The sequence below is a fragment of the Ranitomeya variabilis genome, chromosome 8 (assembly GCF_051348905.1).
Source record: "Ranitomeya variabilis isolate aRanVar5 chromosome 8, aRanVar5.hap1, whole genome shotgun sequence".
In the NCBI taxonomy this organism is placed as follows: domain Eukaryota; kingdom Metazoa; phylum Chordata; class Amphibia; order Anura; family Dendrobatidae; genus Ranitomeya; species Ranitomeya variabilis.
In genome coordinates this window covers 45,968,227-45,984,546 of record NC_135239.1, presented here as the reverse complement: position 1 = coordinate 45,984,546, position 16,320 = coordinate 45,968,227, and the positions used below count along the sequence as shown (strand labels likewise).

The 16,320-nt window shown below is 47.0% G+C and overlaps 1 protein-coding gene and 1 long non-coding RNA gene across 3 annotated transcripts in view; one reads left to right on the top strand and one right to left on the bottom strand.

The window, feature by feature from the left end:
* LOC143788102 (uncharacterized) overlaps window positions 1-16,320 on the bottom strand; it is a 182,861-nt gene that overhangs the window by 115,421 nt on the left and 51,120 nt on the right. The window lies entirely within an intron of this gene.
* The window catches only part of LOC143787444 (uncharacterized), a 39,582-nt gene that overhangs the window by 487 nt on the left and 22,775 nt on the right, over window positions 1-16,320 (top strand). Inside the window, exon 2 of the long non-coding RNA XR_013218369.1 lies at window positions 393-464. This is a non-coding gene — a long non-coding RNA (uncharacterized LOC143787444). The remainder of the gene's footprint in view (window positions 1-392; window positions 465-16,320) is intronic.

Below are 16,320 nucleotides of genomic sequence, written 5' to 3'. Positions count from 1 at the left end.
TTACCTTCTAGACCCCACTCTGGGGTGGAGATATGGTGAATAGCCTTCCACCCACTCTTCACATGTTCACAAAAAACCCAGCCTTTAACATGGCCGTTTAATCCCACTCAGCACTTAGTATGCTGGAGCATTTTCCCCAGGTTCATATCACTTAATGTAAGATCCTCAGTGATACTTATCTCCCCTCCAGTACTTTACCGGTGACCTTGTCACATGTCCACCCCCCCTTGCCCAAAGCCAGGGGTTTTGGTATCTTCAGTCACTAAACAGGGAAGTCTAGACAGGACATTTGCATTACCGTGTAGTTTCCAGGGCCTGTGCTAAACATGAAAGCTGAAATCCTGGAGAGCTAGAAACCACCTAGTCACTCGAGCATTCTTCTCCTTCCTCAGTGCATCTAGTACCACTTGTACCATCTTCAAATGACTTCCCCACTCTGGGCTGAAGATCACAATATCATCCAGGTAAGCTACAGCGCACTTTTTGTACGGGGCTGGGATCCAGTGCATGGCTCTCTGGAAGGTAGCCGGGGCTCCTTGCAGTCCGAACGACAATCTGGCATACTGGAAGCAGCTATCAGTTGTAGAGAAGGCCATCTTCTCCTTGGCACTTTGGGACAGAAGAATTTGTCAGTACCCTTTTGTTAGGTCTAGAGTGGTGATGTACCTGGCTGACCCTAGCCACTTAAATGAGTTACTTTTGACACCTCATTAGGGTTCCTGTAATCGTTACAAAAACACCATCAGGTTTCGGCACCAGTGACATTGAGACTGGAGCAGTCGCTCTTTGACTCCTTGATGATACCCAGACTCAATTTTCTCCTCACCTCCTTCAAAATTACCTTGCGGCGGGCTTCAGCAATTCGATACGGCATTTGCTTTACCCACACATTGGGTTCTGTCAGGATTTCAACAACCTATGTACATCCTGGCAACTCCGAAAATAGGTCCCAGTGCCGCTGAAGCAATTCTCATCACTGTTTTTTCTGGGTTGTTGACAGTGTCTCTGTGTTAGCCGGAGTATTACCACAGCAGCGCGTGTTACTTCATATAAGCAGCAGAATCCAACGTAAGGCAAACTGTGTTTAATATATGCAGCTTGAACTGGAACAAAATAAGAAAGCTTTGACAGTAACTACCGATATAATCTAGTCCATGTAACACATGTCTCTCTGTGAAGGAAACAGCAGCAGACTGATGCAATCAGTGAGTGTCCTCTGACCCTTTTTTTTTTTTTTACAAACTTTAACAATCACAGCATAGCTGACAAATGAACACTCATAGACATTCAATGCAGACTACAACAGGAATGGAGTTGTTGCATTTAAACTTATTCCAACACCCCCACTCAACAACTGCTTATCCTGTTAGTCCCATTGCAGTTCTGAATTCTTCAAACTTGGCTCTTGACAATGGCTTTGTCAAAACATCTGCTAACATCTTGTCAGATTCACAGTAAACAAACTTTAGAACTTCACGCTCTACTAAGTCACGCAAGTGATGATGTTTAACATCAATGTGCTTTGTTCTTGCACTTATCCTTTCACTGCTGGCGAGCTTGATACATCCTTGGTTGTCCTCATAGATAACAGTTGGTTCAGCTAGTGGTTTGCCGAATTCTTCCAAAAGTTGCTTCAACCAAATTAACTCTTGACTTGCATGAGCAGCTGATGTATATTCTGCTTCTGTAGAAGACAATGCAACTGACACTTGTTTTCTACTCGACCATGAGATTGAAGTGTGTCCTAACTTGAACAAGTAACCACTTGTTGATCTTCGATCACTTGAGTCTCCAGCCCAATCTGCATCTACATATCCTCTGAGAATTAGATCTCCTGATGCAGAAATCTTTAGACTTAACTCTTGGGTTGCCTTAAGATACTGAAGAAGTCTCTTAATTGCATTCCAATCTCTTTGGCGTGGCTTGCTTACACGTCGGCAGAGAATTCCCACTGTGGCTGAGATATCTGGACGGGTTGTGGTTGCTATGTATAGAAGTGCCCCCACTGCTTGTCTGTAACTGTCATTTGTGGGTAGCAGATCTTCTTCTCCTTCCAATTTTAGGTAAGATGGATCCATTGGAGTTGATATGCCTTTGGCTTCTGACATTCCAAACTGGTTTAGAACTGTGGAGATTTTAGAATTTTGATTAAGAAGAAAACTTCCATCTTCCTCTCTCTGGATTTGGATTCCCAAATAGTATGTCACATCTCCAAGATCCTTGGTCTCGAAATGCTTGTTCAGAATTTGACCTAGTTTTGAAATTTCTCTCTCTTCTTGATGCGCTATTATTACATCATCCACATATAGAATAACATACATCCAATCTTGTGATACACTTTTTGTATACAAACATGGATCCGCTTGAGACCTTTTAAATCCTTCGTCGATTAACACTTTGTTCATCTTAGTGTTCCATGCTCTTGCTGATTGCTTAAGGCCATAGAGAGATTTTTGCATTCTGCAAACAAGGTTCTCTTTACCCCTTTTAACATAGCCTTCTGGTTGAGTCATGTACAGCTCTTCTTCAATGTCTCCATGTAGAAAGGCTGTTTTGATGTCAAAATGTCTTACTTTCATCTGCTGAACAGCAGCTATGGATAATAAAGTTCTGAATGTAGTTTGCTTGGCAACTGGAGCAAAAGTAGCATCATAATCTTCACCATATTTTTGTGAATATCCTTTTGCGACCAATCTTGCTTTAAAACGGTGAATATTACCTTCGGAGTCATATTTGTTCTTAAAGACCCACTTACATCCAATTGCTTTCTTGCCTTGAGGTAGCTCTGTGAGCTCCCATGTTTTGAGCTTATGAAGGGATTCCATTTCTTCATCAGCAGCTTTTATCCATTTTTGCTTCTTATGAATAGGCAGTTTTTGCATTTCCTGCCATGACTGTGGCTCTTCTTCTGGAATTGATCTGACCATATAAGAAAGGCGTTTAGCTGGAATTCCTTTATTTGATCTTTCTGATCTTCTGATCTCCTGAGGTTGGCTTGGTTCTTCTGTTTCTTTTTCAGTACTTTCAGAGCATATCCAGACTTCAGTATTTTCTTTGAGATTCTCTTCAATGTCTGGAATCACTGACTGAAATTCTTGTTCCTTAGGTTGAATTATTTGCGTAACCTCATGAAATTTGAGCGATACTGAGTTTTCATCAATCACTACATCTCTGCTGATTGTTACTGTGTTGGTCTGTGGATGCAGGATTCTGTATCCTTTCTGAGTTTCACTGTACCCCACAAGAACTCCTTCCTTTGCATGAGATTCCCACTTAGAACGTTTTTCTTTGGGAACATGCACAAAAGTTTTGCTTCCGAATATCCTGAGATGCTTCAGGTTGGGCTTCTCACAGTTCCATAGCTCATATGGAGTTTTACTTGTAGCTTTACTTGGCAGTCGATTTTGAAGATAGGTAGCAGTCATGATGGCTTCTCCCCAATATGTTGTAGGTAGGTTTCCATCAAATAGCATACTTCTTCCACTTTCACAAAGAGTTCGGTTCTTTCTCTCTGCTGTGCCATTCTGCTCTGGGTTGTATGGAACGGTTGTCTGGAACACGATTCCATTCTTTTTCAGGATGGTTTGCACTTTACCACTTGTATATTCAGTTCCATTATCTGCTCGCAGTACCTTTGGTATTCTTCCAAATTTATTAAGAACTGCAGCAAGATATTCTTCAAGTTTCTGTGGAACTTCATCTTTACTTTGAAGTAGGTAAGTAACAGTATATCTGGAATAATCATCAATGAATGTGAGAAAATATCTCTTCTTGCTGGGAGTAAGAACACTCATTGGACCACACACATCTGTATGTATCAAATCCAGTATCTGTGCAGATTTAGTAGTGCTTACTTTAGGAAACGATTTTCTGGACATTTTCCCTTTTAGGCAACTTGTGCACTTCATTGTTTGATTACACTGGTTGATTGCAATACCATTTGCAAGTTGAGCTAGTTTCTTTACTGCTTCTGGATCTCTGTGGCCTAGGCGTCTGTGCCACACATGAATACAGTCCTTATGAAAATCTTGTCTAGCACTGTAAACAGTTTCATTGCATTTCAGCTGATAAAGTTCATCTTTGATTTTTCCTTCGGCAAGGGTATGACCCTTCTTTGAAATGATGCATCTGTCATCCTTAAATGTAACTATATTTCCTTGTTGTGCAAGCTTCTTTACAGATAAAAGGTTACTTTCAAGTTTGGGAACATACAGCACGTCTTTAACTGGGATTTTTCTGACTTGTGCTGAGGATTGAACTTGACAATGGAAATAACCATCTCCTATTCCTTCTGATGTCATATAGTGACCATTAGCTAAAATTACCTTTTCAGACTTGCTTTCATCTAGATTAATGAAGAAATCCTTATCACGTGTCATGTGAGCAGTCGCTCCAGAGTCAATACACCAAACATGGTTTGCATATGGGCTTGTGCTGACCCCAAATGCAGTCGCAATACATGCATCTTCCTTCTTTACAGCTGTTTTAACCTTTTGATGACTGTCCAGCTTTTTAAACTGATTCATTCTTGCTTTCCACACTCTGCAGTCTGCTTTAAGGTGACCAGGCTTTTTACAGACAAAACATTCACGAGTTTCCTTTAAATGACTCTGAGCTTTAGAAAAGTACTGTGTCTTTAATGCTGTTTCTGCTTTGCATATATTATTGCTAATAGTCTCTGACTTTCTCTTGTATTCATCTGCAAGTTTCCCTTTCACATATTCTAGTGTGAGTTCATCATCTGGTCTGGCATCTAATGCAGTCACAAGCGTGTCATAACTTTCTGGAAGACCACTTAATAGTAATGCAGCAACATGAAAATCTTTAATTTCTTCACCAATACCCCTTAGGCGCTCCACAATCTCTAGGGTGTTTCTGATATAGTCCTGCATATGCTGGCCATCACTTAATTTAGACTGATACAGCTTTCTCATAAGATATAGCTTATTGCTGAGATTTGACCTTTCATGCACTTTCTGTAATTCTTCCCACATTTTCTTTGCAGTATCACATTTGCATACATGTACAATCTGGTTATCATCTATGCTGAGGGAAATAGTGCTTTGTGCTTTCTGATCAGTCTCTAGCCAATCACCCGGTACTGGGTCAGGCACAGGCTGTCCAATACATTTCCATGTACCCTCTCTTATAAGTAACATCTTTACCTTGAATTTCCAGGAGCTGTAATTGTGATTTGTGAGACTTGGCACTGTGTACTTCACTGCATTCCTTTCTGTAGACATTCTTGTCTCTTGTACCTCTTTTTTTTTGTTTGTTACTGGCCCTTTAAGCTGCGCTGTCCGGTGCTCTGTACACTGCGGTACCTTTGCGTTCCGGTGTCCTTGTATTCCGGGGGTTCCTCTGTGCTGTCTGCGCTTGGCTCGCTGCTTATTCCGGTGACTGGGCTTTTTACCATTTACTTTCCGGTGGCTGGGCCCATAACCTGTTAGCCGGAGTATTACCACAGCAGCGCGTGTTACTTCATATAAGCAGCAGAATCCAACGTAAGGCAAACTGTGTTTAATATATGCAGCTTGAACTGGAACAAAATAAGAAAGCTTTGACAGTAACTACCGATATAATCTAGTCCATGTAACACATGTCTCTCTGTGAAGGAAACAGCAGCAGACTGATGCAATCAGTGAGTGTCCTCTGACCCTTTTTTTTTTTTTTACAAACTTTAACAATCACAGCATAGCTGACAAATGAACACTCATAGACATTCAATGCAGACTACAACAGGAATGGAGTTGTTGCATTTAAACTTATTCCAACACTCTGCCACTGTGACATGTCAACCTTGGCTTCAGAATTGGCCCCAGGCACATACCTTCCACCGGTTCCCTGGCTCGCCACAGTTTAAGCAGGTTTATGTGGTACACCTGGTGTGGCTTTCTTCGCCCTGGCTGGTGGAACTTGTAATTCACATCACTCAGCTTTTTGACCACCTCATATGGCCACTGCCACTTGACCAGAAACTTGCTTTCAACTTTGGGGACCAACACCCGATCTCCAGGGCTAAACTGTCTCAGCCTCCCCGACCTCAGGGAAGCGACGTGAAACGCGCGTTGGAGTGTGGGGTAGCGGAAATACCACGTGAAAAATGAATCCCGGTTAGTATATGGAATTTCTTTTATGCACCAGTCACTTTCCTATTAGGGTTTATTACATGTGATGAGGATATGTGCACATTATAGATATACTTGAACTACACTATATATATTTGATTATACTTTCTGGATTCGGTTATATACTTACTAGCACTTTAATTATTTATTAATATTGATTGAGTTTAGTATATACGTATGAATTTTCTTTTTATTTTTTAAAAAATATATTTATTTATTTAAGACCATGTACTATTATTATAAAATATTCAGATCATGAGTGGTATTCTCTTCCCTTGGGATTTTAGATTTGTTGTATGTTTTTTAATTGGTTGTTGTGTCAGTTTGAATTGGTGTTCCTGAATAAAATTATTTATATTTTGAATATTATTGGCTTTTGGTTTATTCATTTTTTATTTGTTCATATGCTTCTTTCAAGTGGATTTTCTTTTTTCATGAGTTTAGCTGTCTGCTTGATTCTTATTATGAGATTGTGATAGGTTCTAATTGTTGTTCCTATTTTTTTGGTTTACTAGTTTGACACATTGCACACACTTGCATACATTTTAGAAGTATATGTCCCACATATACGTTATATATCAGTAGACGTACAAATATAGACCTAGACTGTTAGATATACTGCATTGTGCATACTTTTATTATTTTCATCGTAAATCATGCTGCTTGACATAGGTCAACAGCTAAGTCAGCACAATTCTTCAAAGGTGTTTTCTGGTCAGTCATGTCAACAATAGGCATATGCTCAGTGAAAGTTTTGCTGAATAGGTAACAAAACTTATGTTGGTAATAGTGTTGAGCGATACCTTCCGATATCGGAAAGTATCGGTATCGGAAAGTATCAGCCGATACCGTCAAAGTATCGGATCTAATCCGATACCGATACCCGATCCCAATGCAAGTCAATGGGACGAAAATATCGGAATTAAACTAAACCCTTTATTTCCTTGTAGGTTAATTCTACATGAAGGAAAACAACTAAGAATAATGTAGGATGTATTGGGGGAGGTGGCGGAGACATTAAAGGCACAGAGGTTTAGCCCAATCAAATAGAATAGCAGGATTTTTATATTTTTTTATGACGTTCGGCGTTAGAAAGATTTTGACTATGTTAATTTTTTATTTATTTTGTCAGATATTGATGTTTCACTACTTCCACGCCCTTCACCTTCTTTTTTACTTCTCCCACACTTTCTTCTTCATTATCCTCATCATCAGCTTCTTTGACATCACCTTCTTCACCTTATTCATCTTCTTCTTCATCTTCTACCTATTATTTTTTTGGTTACATTGCTCATATTCTTTTTATTCAACTATTATCTTCATATTCAACTTCTTCATCATATTCTTATTTGTGACAGGCATTCCCGTAGTTGTTATCTATAAAAGTTTGAAGATTACAACTTCCGTTCTGCCTGTCACAAAAGAGTTACATTTGTCCGCGTTCAGTTTGGCCTGCAGCATCAGGCTTTATCCAGGGGCACCACGAGGAGGAACGGACTCACCCCCATACACTGCTTAGTCTTCTTCTGCTTATAATTTAGATAATATCTTTTGCTCTGATATTTAGTCTTATGCTTAATGTTCTTCTGCTCTTTGTTCTGCAGCCTCTTGTTCTTCTGCTTCTCGGTCTTCCAGGTCGTCGCCGTCTCCAGGGTCGTCGTCTCCGGGGTCGTCGTCATCGGGGTGGTCTTCAGGGTCATCGTCTCCAGGGTCGTCGTCATCTCGGTGGTTGTCATCTCTGGTGTCGTCGTCATCTTAGGGGTGGTCTTCCGGGTCATCGTCTTTAGGGTCTTGAACTTGGAAATGTAGCAGAAGGTACAAGAAGGCTGAGAAAATGCCGAGAAACAGCTGATGGAACTGGAACTCGGATGGCTACCCGAAGGTCCGAGCCAATGGAACTACCGAGGACCAGCTGACGTTACTGGAACCCGGTTACTAAGCAGGAGGTACCCATGCCTGAAAGCACTACCAAGGACCACCTGACGTTGGTGGAACTCGGATACCCAGAGGGAGGCACCTATGCCAAAGGCTCTGCCCGGAACCAGCTGACGGTACTGGAACCAGGATGGGGAGCAGAAGGTACAAGAGCAAAAGACACTCCCGAGAACCAGCTGACGGTACTGGAACCCGGATGGGTAGCCGAAGGTCCAAGAGCCAATGGAACTACCGAGGACCAGCTGACGTTACTGGAACCAGGTTACTAAGCAGGAGGTACCCGTGCCTGAAAGCACTACCAAGGACCACCTGACGTTGGTGGAACAAGGATACCCAGAGGGATGCACCTAAGCCAAAGGCTCTGCCCGGAACCAGCTGACGGTACTGGAACCAGGATGGGGAGCAGAAGGTACAAGAGCAAAAGACACTGCCGAGAACGAGCTGATGGTACTGGAACCCGGATGGGTAGCCGAAGGTCCAAGAGCCAATGGAACTACCGAGGACCAGCTGATGTTACTGGAACCCGGTTACTAAGCAGGAGGTACCCGTGCCTGAAAGCACTACCAAGGACCACCTGACGTTGGTGGAACTCGGATACCCAGAGGGAGGCACCTAAGCCAAAGGCTCTGCCCGGAACCAGCTGACGGTGCTGGAACCAGGATGGGGACCTATTCAAGCTTGTCTTCCTAGAGCCCCAACTAGCGGTGTTGGAGCAAAGGGTCAGCAGGGGGAGCAGAGTGTAGGCCGAAGCCTGCACTGGCGGCAGCTTTGGGTCTGTTGTGTCTGCGTGGCTGTTGCAGGACACGTTGCCGGCTACACAGCAGGGGAACAGCTGGCGGTGCTGAACCCCACTGACACATTGGCTGGTGTTTTTCTCTGTGCAGCTAGAACATCTGGGCCCCAACTGGCGTTGTTAGAGCCCAGGGTCAGCAGGAGGAGGAGAGGGAGCAGAGTGTAGGCCGAAGCCTGCACTGGCGGCAGCTTTGGGTCTGTTGTGTCTGCGTGGCTGTTGCAGGACACGTTGCCGGCTACACAGCAGGGGAACAGCTGGCGGTGCTGAACCCCACTGACACATTGGCGGGTGTTTTTCTCTGTGCAGCTAGCACATCTGGGCCCCAACTGGCGGTGTTAGAGCCCAGGGTCAACAGGAGGAGCAGGGGGAGCGGAGTGTAGGCCGAAGCCTAATTGAACCAATTTCAAAGGTAACCTTTAACCCCCCCTCAGGTGTTACAAACTAGAAGAGCTACAGCTTATGCAGCAGTAGTGCTGCACAAGTCAAAGGTTGCTCTTTTAATTTTGCTCCTTGCACACGCTGAATGAAACACGTATAACATTTAGCCCTTTATACAGTCAAACTGTGTTGGAGGCGAGAGTTCCCTTCGTAATGAGACGCAGCACAGATGTCAAGAATCCCACCTTGGTGCTGGGCGCGGCCTCCTGAGCGTCGTTATTTGCTGCACAGGAGTCTGCGCTGTCGTGTTATCCCGTGGCCTTGCGCTGTTAGCGCTGCCCATCTTCTGACATCATTTAATGTCGGCCGTTGCGGTTCGCGATGCCCATGAATCCCAGCCCCGCAGTGTCTTTACATAGTTAAAACACTGCGGGGCTGGGATTCATGGCCTGGCGCAGTACATATGTTCGCCTCTCACACTCGGGTCCTTACACCCGCTTCAGACTGTGCGGCGTCAGCTGATCCCTTATCGCATGCCACGGCCATGAAGCCGCACAGTCTGAAGAAGGCGGAAGGAGATGAGGGACAGGCGAACATATGCACTGCTCATGCCCATCAATCACACCCTCGCAGTCCAAATAAATAAGACACCGAGGGGCGTTGTGTGGGTCAGGGCGGCCGCAGAGGCGCAGGCAGCCAAACAATGATGCCAGAAGACGGCCAGCGCTACCAAGGGGGTTGCAGCGTGTCATTACAAAGGAAAGTCACACCTCCGGGACGGTTAAATGGTCAAAGAGGACACATTTTAGACGTGTTCAGTTCCACATGTGCAAGGAGAATAAGTTTATGAGCCACCTTGCACACATGCAGCATTACTGCTGTACAAGGTGGCTGGAAAACAAACAAACGCCTGGGGGAGGGGGGACAGGTTCCCTTCAATTTCAGTTCTTGTGTCTGCGTGGCTGTTGCAGGACACGTTGCTGGCTACACAGCAGGGGAACAGCTGGCGGTGCTGAACCCCACTGACACATTGGCTGGTGTTTTTCTCTGTGCAGCTAGCACATCTGGGCACCAGATGTAGGCCGAAGCCTGCGCTGGCGGCAGCTTTGGGTCTGTTGTGTCTGCGTGGCTGTTGCAGGACACGTTGCCGGCAACACAGCAGGGGAACAGCTGGCGGTGCTGAACCCCACTGACACATTGGCGAGGTGTTTGGCTCTGTGCAGCCAGCACTTCCGGACAGCAACTAGCGGTGTTGGAGCCCGGGCTCTGCAGGTGGAGCAGAGTGTAGGCCGAAGCCTAATTGAACCGATTTTAAAAGTAACCTTTAACCCCCCCTCAGGGGTTAAAAACTACAAGAGCCACAGCTTGGGCAGCAGTAATGCTGCACAAGTCAAAGGTTGCTCTTTTAATTTTGCTCCTTGCACACGCTGAAAGGAACACGTATAACATTTAGGCCCTTACACAGTCAAACTGTTTTGGAGGCGTGAGTTCCCTTCGTAATGAGACGCAGCACAGCTGGCAAAAATGCCACCTTGGTGCTTTGCGCGGCCTCCTGAGCATCGTTATTTGTTGCACAGGAGTCTGCGCTGTCGTGTTATCCCTTGGCCTTGCGCTGTTAGCGCTGCCCGTTTTCTGACATCATTTAATGTCGGCCGGTGCGGTTCGCGATGCCCATGAATCCCAGCCCCGCAGTGTCTTAACATTGTTAAAACACTGCGGGGCTGGGATTCATGGCCTGGCACAGTACATATGTTCGCCTCTCGCTTGGGTTCTTACACCTGCTTCAGACTATGCGGTGTCAGCTGATCCCTTATCGCATGCCACGGCCATGAAGCCGCACAGTCCGAAGAAGGCGGAAGGAGATGAGGGACAGGCGAAGAAATGCACCGTTCATGCCCGTCAATCACACCCTCGCAGTCCAAATAAATAAGACACCGAGGGGCGTTGTGTGGGGCAAGGCGGCCGCAGAGGCGCAGCCAGCCAAACAATGATGCCAGAAGACGGGCAGCGCTACCAAGGAGCTTGTTGCGTGTCAATACAAAGGAAAATCACACCTGAGGGACGTTTTAATGGTCGCAGAGGACTCATTTTAGACGTGTTCAGTTCCACATGGGCAAGGAGAATAAGTTTCTGAGCCACCTTGCACACCTGCAGCATTACTGCCGTACAAGGTGGCTGTAAACCATAGAAACACCTGGGGGAGGGGGGACAGGTTCCCTTCAATTTCAGTTCTTGTGTCTGCGTGGCTGTTGCAAGACACGTTGCCGGCTACACAGCAGGGGAACAGCTGGCGGTGCTGAACCTCACTGACACATTGGCGGGTGTTTTTCTCTGTGCAGCTAGCACATCTGGGCTCCAACTGGCGGTGTTAGAGCCCAGGGTCAGCAGGAGGAGCAGGGGGAGCGGAGTGTAGGCCGAAGCCTGCACTGGAGCAAGTTGAAAGGGAACCTTTAACCCCCCCAGGCGTTTGTAGCTGAAAGAGCCATCGTGTACAGCACTAATGCTGGAAAAGTTAAACTTAGCTCTTTTAATTATGGTCCTTGCACATGCTGAACCTAACACTTATGAAATGTGTCCCCTCCTACCGTTATACCGTCCGGTAGGTGGAACTTTCCTTTGTCATGTGACGCAGCACAGCCGTCATTCTTACCCCCTTGGCGCCGTGCGCCGCCTCCTCAGCGTTGTTTGAATCAGTCCTGGAGCCTGCGCTGTTAGGTTAGCCCTTGGCCATGCACACATTTTGCGCTGCCCGTCTTCTGACATCATTTGGTGTCAGACTGGCTGCGCCTGTGCGGCTGCGCTGGCCGAGATCCCGCCTCGCAGTGTCATCTAATGTAATCCCACCGCGGGCCTGGGATCCGTGGCCATGCACAGTGCATATCCTCGCCTCTCACTCCCCTCCCTACAGCTTCTTCAGACTGTGCGGTGTCACGGCCGTGGCATGCTATTAGGGATCAGCTGACACCGCACAGTCTGAAGAAGGCGTAGGGAGATGAGTGAGAGGCGGAGGTTCAGATATGCACTGCGCATGTCCATGGATCTCAGGCCCCCAGTGGGATTAAATCAGAAGACACTGCGAGGCGGGATCTCGGCCAGCGCGGCCGCACAGGCGCAGCCAGCCTGACACCAAATGATGTCAGAAGACGGGCAGCGCAAAATGTGTGCATGGCCAAGGGCTAACCTAACAGCGCAGGCTCCGGGACTGATTCAAACAACGCTGAGGAGGCGGCGCACGGCGCCAAGGGGGTAAGAATGACGGCTGTGCTGCGTCACATGACAAAGGAAAGTTCCACCTACCGGACGGTATAACGGTAGGAGGGGACACATTTCATAAGTGTTAGGTTCAGCATGAGCAAGGAGCACCACGAAAAGAGGCACTTTTTCCCTTTGCATCATTACTGCTGCACAAGGTGGCTCCTTCAGTAACAAACGCCTGGGGTTGGGGGACAGGTTCCCTTAAATTTAACTTGTTGTGCCTGCGTGGCGGTCGCAGTACACGTTGCCGTATACACAGCAGGGGAACAGCTGGCGGTGCTGAACCCCACTAACACATTGGCGAGGTGTTTGGCTCTGTGCGGACAGCACTTCTGGACAACAACTAGCGGTGTTGGAGCCCAGGGACAGGAGGAGGAGGTGGAGGATATAGGAGGGATTGCCACACACACAGCAGGGGAGCAGCAGGCATTACTGAACCCCACTAACACATTGGCGAGGTGTTTGGCTCTGTGCGGACAGCACTTCTGGACAACAACTAGCGGTGTTGGAGCCCAGGGACAGGAGGAGGAGGAGGTGGAGGAGATAGGAGGGATTGCCACACACACAGCAGGGGAGCAGCAGGCATTACTGAACCCCACTAACACATTGGCGAGGTGTTTGGCTCTGTGCGGACAGCACTTCTGGACAACAACTAGTGGTGTTGGAGCCCAGGGACAGGAGGAGGAGGTGGAGGAGATAGGAGGGATTGCCACACACACAGCAGGGGAGCAGCAGGCATTACTGAACCCCACTAACACATTGGCGAGGTGTTTGGCTCTGTGCGGACAGCACTTCTGGACAGCATCTAGCGGTGTTGGAGCCCAGGGACAGGAGGAGGAGGAGGTGGAGGAGATAGGAGGGATTGCCACACACACAGCTGGGGAACAGCTGACGTTACTGAACCCCAATAACAGAGGAGCAACTGTTGACTGTGCGTACAGCACTACCAGGCAACAACTAGCGGTGTTGGAGCCCAGGGACAGCAGGAGAAGCAGAGGAACACAATGTAGGCCGAAGCCTGATTGGAGAAAGTCGAAAGGGAACCTTTAACCCCCCCCCAAGGCGTTTGTAGCTGAAAGAGCCAGCTTGTGCAGCACAAAAGATGCAAAAGGAAAAGGTGGCTCTTTTCATTATGCTCCTTGCAAACACAGAACTAAACACTTATAAAATGTGTCCCCTGAAACCGTCAGACCGTCCCAGAGGTGGGACTTTCCTTCGTAATATGACGCAGCACAGCTGTCATTCCTACCCCCTTGGCGCCGTGCCCCGGCTCCTCAGCGTTGTTTGATTCCGTCCCGGAGCCTGCGCTGTTATGTTATCCCTTGGCCAGGCACACTTAGCGCTGCCCATCTTCTGACATCATTTGGTGTCAGGCTGGTTGCGCCTGTGCGGCCGCGCTGGCCGAGAGCCCGACTCGCAGTGTCGTCTAATGTAATCCCACCGCGGGCCTGGGATCCGTGGCCATGCGCAGTGCATATCCTCGCCTCTCACTCCCCTCCCTACGGCTTCTTCAGACTGTGCAGCGTCACGGCCATGGCATGCTATTAGGGATCAGCTGACGGCGCACAGTCTGAAGAAGGCGTAGGGAGATGAGTGAGAGGCGGAGGTTCAGATATGCACTGCGCATGTCCATGGATCTCAGGCCCCTAGTGGGATTAAATCAGAAGACAATGTGAGGCGGGCTCTCGGCCAGCGTGGCCGCACAGGCGCAGCCAGCCTGACACCAAATGATGTCAGAAGATGGGCAGCGCTAAGTGTGCCTGGCCAAGGGATAACATAACAGCGCAGGCTCCGTGACGGAATCAAACATCGCTGAAGAGCCGGGGCACGGCGCCAAGGGGGTAGGAATGACAGCTGTGCTGCGTCATATTACGAAGGAAAGTCCCACCTCAGGGACGGTTTTACGGTATCAGTGGACAGATTTTATAAGTGTTAAGTTCTGCGCGTGCAAGGAGCTAAACAAAAATAGCTTCCTTTTCCTTGTGCAGCATTACTGCTGCACAAGGTGGCTCTTTCAGTAACAAACGCCTTGGGGGGGGGGGACAGGTTCCCTTACATTTCAGTTGTTGTGTCAGTGTGGCGGTCGCAGGACACATTGCCACAAGTTAGCTGGATACGGGTGGAAAGTCACTAATAGGAATTATTAGAAAAAATGTGCAGCAGCCTGCACTACTTAAAAAAAAAACAAAAAAAAACAAAGAACAGTATGAGGCAATGAACCACCCTCCCTGAACTGAATACAACCAGCTATGGATGGCCTATGGCTGCACTCAGACTAGAGAGTGGGCTGCACTGACACACACACACACACACACACACACACAGACCTTGCAGATCGCTGTGAAAACAGCGCTACAAGGCAAAAGCAAGGTGATTAGTAGGTGAACACAGCGGTTGCTAAATTAGCCTTGGAAAAGAACAATTAAGCAAATCGCTATCTCAAAACTGGCCCTCAGTCAGCAAACAGCGTCCTGTCACTAACTGAATTCACAACAGAGTGAGCACAAAATGGCGCCAGCGACTTTTAAACTGCATCATGACATCATTTCAGCAGCCAATCACAGCCTTGCCAGTAGTTTCATGCCCTCCATGCTAAACAGGATGTGCCCACACTTGGAATCATTCTCATTGGCTGATTTCAGTAAAATTTGTGCAGTTTGAATCCTGGGAACTTCCGATTCCGGTATCCGATACGCGGCAAGTATCGGATCTCGGTATCGGAATTCCGATACCGCTAAGTATCGGCCGATACCCGATACTTGCGGTATCGGAATGCTCAACACTAGTTGGTAATAGACCAATTTGGACTTACTTTCATTTTGCTTTTATAATAGGGCCTCAAACTGTGGCTACGGAATAGTCATCCCATTGCTTGAAGTGTTGTGAATTGGATTATTTGGCTCCCTCTTGTGGTCACTAGCGACATGACACTTTGAGTTTCTTTCCCCAGCTTGGTACCCACCTGGCTCGTTAGTCCAGGGGTGTTGCTATTTAAGCTTCCTGGATTTTCAGTCTGGTGCCTGGCATCGTTGTAATCAGTTCCTTTCTGTTTGCTCCTGTCTGCTGGTCCTGGTTCTTGCAAAATAAGCTAAGTCCTGCTTCCTTGTTTTTTGGTTATTTGCATTGCTCTTATTTTTTGTCCAGCTTGCACTAAATGTGATTCCTGATTTTGCTGGAAGCTCTAGGGGGCTGATATTCTCCCCCCGGGCCGTTAGTCGGTTCGGGGGTTCTTGAATATTCAGCGTGGAAATTTTGATAGGGTTTTTGCTGACCGTATAAGTCATCTTACTATATTCTGCTATTAGTCAGTGGGCCTCTCGTTGCTAAAAACCTAGTTCATTCTTACGTTTGTCTTTTCTTCTTACCTCACCGTTATTATTTGTTGGGGGCTTGTATCCAACTTTTGGGGTCTTTTCTCTGGAGGCAAGAAAGGTCTATCTTTTCCCTTCTAGGGTTAGTTAGTTCTCCGGCTGGCGCGAGACGTCTAGAACCAACGTAGGTACGTTCCCCGGCTGCTGCTATTTGTGGTGCTAGGATCAGGTATACGGTCAGCCTAGTTACCACTGCCCTATGAGCTGTTTTTTTGTGTTTGCAGACTTGGTAATAACTTCTGACACCCTCTGCCATTGGGGTCATAACAGTATGCCAGGCCGAAGGTGAATGTTTAATGCATTGCAGAAGTGGGATAATAAGAAAGGAAATTCTGAGTTTGTTTATTTTTTTTTCTCTCTTTCTTCCTCCCCTTTACCTCTGAGTGGCTTGAGCTTGCTGCAGACATGAATGTCCAGACTTTGATTACTAGTGTGGATCAGCTTGCTGCTCGTGTGCAGG